The 4,703-nt window shown below is 38.9% G+C and overlaps 1 pseudogene; it reads left to right on the plus strand.

The window, feature by feature from the left end:
• The first annotated feature begins 1,262 nt into the window (after positions 1-1,262).
• On the plus strand, positions 1,263-2,961 carry LOC137730104 (scarecrow-like protein 32 pseudogene; annotated as a pseudogene).
• The last annotated feature ends 1,742 nt before the right edge of the window (positions 2,962-4,703 follow it).

Consider the following 4,703-nt stretch of genomic DNA (forward strand, 5'->3'; position numbering starts at 1 on the left):
GGACTGAGTTTTTAGGTTGTCAACTTTTTTAGTAACTATTAAATTATTAAGCCTATTTGTAATTTTTTAAATTTAATTACACTTGTCTGACGGAATAATTACATTGATTTGAGACACTTACTTGAAGGACTACATTGATCATTTTCAATTTCAATGACCATTTTGATATCGCGGGTCAATTCCAGAAACCATTTTGATGTTGCAGGTCAATTTCAAGGATCATTTGTGAGGAAAAAAGACTTATGAGGCCTATTTAAGTGCCACTTCAACACTTGACAGAATTTTTAATAGAAATATGACGGAATGACCATATTGCTTTGCGACACTTATTTTCAGGAACTACATTGATTAATTTTCAATTTCAAGGACCATCTTGAGGGTCAACATCAAGGACCATTTGTGATAAAAACTATAATCTAAATTAAATTAATTCTCCACAAACTTGAGTACCAAAAAATAAACACTTGACTTTTTGCATGTAAAGAGTTGTTTTTCCTAAAACCTAAAGTACCAAAACATAAAATATCTAAATAATAGAATACTTTCCCACAACTTTTAGTAAAATGAAACGTACTTTTTACCAAAAACAATTGCGCCAAAACGCCACTACTGCTCATGAAAGGAATAATTCATAGTAACAAAAGAAGAAAGAAAATTGCTCTGATAAAATGATTTGTTCATGATATGCGTACTGATCTTATTATATATGGTGGCCCGTGACCAATGAGTAGAGTACTGATGAACCTTGAACCAAAAGATTAGTAACTGCCTCCGATCCCCACCCCTCATTCCATTACAAAATCTCAACTTCCACATACAAACAATCCCCTGGCCGGCTAACTTCACATGCCACCAAAACGCAGCTCATACACTAAAGCCACACCACACCACACCATCTCTCTCTCTCTCTCTCTCTCTCTCTCTTCTGCTCCTTCTATATGATATATCAGCTAGCCTTCTCCCTCTGTCTGTTTTACCTGATCAAGAAAAAAGCAGCAAAAAGGAGATATGAAAAGGGATTAGACCCTTTTGTAGCTTGAAAAGGTTTGTTGAATCAGAACTGCTTCTATTACCTTATAGCACTACCTAGATTTTTCTCATATATATGTATGTGTGTGTGTGTGTGTACATATATATATATATATATATATATATATATCCATCCCTTCTGAAAATACAGCAGAAGAAAAAATAATACTGTTAGGTTCAGTCTCTTTTCCCCCAATTTTGACTTCCAATTACACTTTTTTTTTTTTTTCATTGTTTGGGGCTGAGAGTTTCCCTCCGTTCAGAAAATGGCTGAACTCTCTATTTTGTTCCCATTCATAATATTTGCAGAACAATTCTCCCAACCCTACTAAAATTTTTTAAGTTTCCCAATGCTAAAGCTACCCACTACCAGTCTGGTCTCTTTCCTTCTGAACTCGTCTCAGTAACTCTATCTTTTTTCTTAAGCAACAGTTTTCTAAATTTTTTCTGAATTAATTTCCCTTCTCTTTTCTCTCCCAATGATGCAATTTACTGAGACACCACCACCACCCTTGCACGAAATTATCACCACACCCTATTCCAATAACTTCCCAATCATGATGAACACAAACCAAACCTACCGCACGCGCCCGTGGCCTGGCTTTCCGACCTCAAAGTTCCTAGGAACAAACTTTGGCGACGCCAACTGCATGGAGCAGCTGCTCGTCCACTGCGCTAACGCCATCGAAACCAACGACGCCACCCTAGCCCAGCAGATCCTCTGGGTCCTCAACAACATCGCCCCCCAAGACGGCGACTCCAATCAGCGCCTCACCTGCGCGTTTCTCCGAGCCCTCATTGCCCGAGCAGCCCGAATCGGAAACTGTAAGGTCCTGGCCTCCATGGCCAACTCCCAAGCCAACTTCACCATCCACACTCACAAGTTCTCCATCGTTGAGCTCGCCTCCTTCATCGACCTGACACCGTGGCACAGGTTCGGATTCACCACCGCAAATGCAGCCATTCTAGAAGCTGTTGAAGGGTATTCTGTGGTTCACATTGTTGACCTGAGCTTGACGCATTGCATGCAAATCCCAACTCTGGTCGACGCCATTGCCAGACGTCATGACGGTAATGTGAGTCCTCCATTGCTGAAGCTCACTGTGGCGGGTACCATGGAGGACGTCCCTCCAATGCTGGACCTGTCATACGAGGAACTGGGTTCCAAGTTGGTTAATTTCGCAAGGTCAAGAAACATCATTTTAGAGTTTAGGGTCATCCCGTCAAGTTACACTGATGGGTTTGCCAACCTAATCCAACAACTCCGCGTACAAAATTTAGTGTATGCGGAGAGTAGTGAGGCGCTTGTAGTGAATTGCCACATGATGCTTCACTACATTTCTGAAGAGGCATTGACACTTCCAGCAATCAATCCGAATCCAAGTAGTAGTGGTTCGACTAGCTCTTACGGTTTTGATGCTTCGTCCTCTTCGAGTTCGTCGCTAAGGACAGTGTTTCTGAAAGAGCTTCGGGGTTTGGAGCCGACGATTGTGGTTTTGGTGGACGAAGATGTGGATTTGACATCGAATAATCCAGTGTGTAGATTGAGGTCGGCCTTCAATTACCTGTGGATACCTTATGACACCTTGGACACATTTTTGCCGCGGGGAAGCAATCAGAGGCAGTGGTACGAGGCGGATGTGTGTTGGAAGATTGAGAACGTGATAGCGTACGAGGGCTTTCAGAGGGTGGAGAGGCTGGAGCCGAAATGCAGGTGGGTGCAGCGAATGCGAAATGCCAACTTTCGGAGCGTTTCATTTGGGGAAGATGCGGTTTTGGAAGTGAAGGCCATGCTTGATGAACATGCAACTGGTTGGGGATTGAAGAGAGAAGAAGAAGATGTTGTGCTTACATGGAAAGGACACAATGTTGTGTTTGCCACAGCCTGGATGCCTGCTTAAATTCACAAGTTGAAATTTCTCGAGAAAATGATCTGACAATAAGTTAATTAATATAGAATCTCTTTTTTTCTTGTTCTTTTTTTTTTTTTTTTTTTCGTTTCTTCCTCCTTAATCTGTTATTTGGTAGTAGTTAGCTGATAAATTAGTTAATGATCATGTTTTACTAATTTTTACTATTAGGTGAGAGCTTAAATTTTAATTAATGTGAAGTAATTGTGTCAGATCTGGAATAATTTTGAACCATGCATTTGTGCATATTCTTCTGTGGTCTGCAGTAACCTAACATATTAATCTGCCTATTCTTTTTAGCAATGTCTTTATTTAATGGGCAATGTTAGGGAGACTACATTATGACATATGAGTTGATGATTGAATTATTACTTAAGCGTTGGTTAACGTACTTAATTCTTATTGTAACGCATCTTTTAGCTTGCAAATTTTGTCTACAAATTTAACCACGTAACCTGACCCGTATTTAAATTTCCTTTTACTCTGTTGTGGTTTTAACTTTCTTGCTAGTTTAAATTTTACCGAAACTTTGAAATGAATGTACCCATTGCCCAAGAGATCCCCACGCAAAGTAGTTAATGGGTGATTTTTTTTTTTTTTTGGGGTCAAAAGTAGTTAATGGGTGATTCAAGAAACTATTTTATTATGATTAGAAATGTTCCTATTATAAACTATTTAAATATTATTTCTATAAAAAAAAAAAAATGATATCGTTTACATCAGATTAGGGTTGGAAAATTTTCCCGAAAATCTCAAATTAAATCGAAAAAATCCCGATCCCATATTGAAAAATTTCCAAACCGATAATACCAAAATTTTTGGGATCCATACCAAACCGATTCCGAACTTTTCGGTACGGAAATCACGATTACATATTCAATGGTTTGAGAATCCCGAACTAAATCGAAAATATATATGTATATTTATTTTGGTTGCATGCATGTTGAATGTTGAATTTAAGTATGAAATAAAGTAATTTGGAAGTTTGGAACATCAATTTGACTTGGTAAGAATGATTTGAAATTTCAATTGGTAAGAAATTTCAAATTGGTAATATGCAAAAAGATTAAATTTTAATTGATCTGAAATTAGGCAACAAACTTTTAAGCCAAAGACCCAAATTTTAGCCCACAACCCAAAAATTTCAAATTTATGCCCAAAAGCCCAAAACGCAATCCCGATTCATCTCGAAATACCGAAAACATTTCAAGAATCTCTAAAATTGAGAATACCGAAATTTCGGTTTGGGATTGGTCTTCAAATTCCCGTCCTGAAAATTTTTGGTTTGCGATTCGAGATTCCGTTTTCGGTTTGGGATCTCATACCGAACGATCCCTACATCAGACTATATAAAAACATATTGTCATAATCAATATAAAAGTATTACGAATCTATCTAGTTGCTACATTAATTAACTAAATGACCCTTTTTGGGTTGTTTTATTTAAACCCCACAATTTATTGAAAACACTCCCACATTCAAAATTTCTACTTAGAATTCCAACTTTACCTTTTATTTTCTTGAATCCACCTTTGTCACATCCCGGCCCGGGGTGGATCACTTCCTGGGCCCGCTCCACCACCGTAGCACGATATTGTCCGCTTTGGGCTTACCATTCCCTCACGGTTTTGTTTTTGGGAACTCACAAGCAACTTCCCAGTGGGTCACCCATCATGGGATTGCTCTAGCCCCCTTCTCGCTTAACTTCGGATACGGAACCCGAAGCTAGTGAGCTCCCAAAAGGCCTCGTGCTAGGTAGGGATG

This window comes from Pyrus communis, chromosome 15 (assembly GCF_041283825.1).
Source record: "Pyrus communis isolate YQ-2024b chromosome 15, ASM4128382v1, whole genome shotgun sequence".
Taxonomy (NCBI): Eukaryota; Viridiplantae; Streptophyta; class Magnoliopsida; order Rosales; family Rosaceae; genus Pyrus; species Pyrus communis.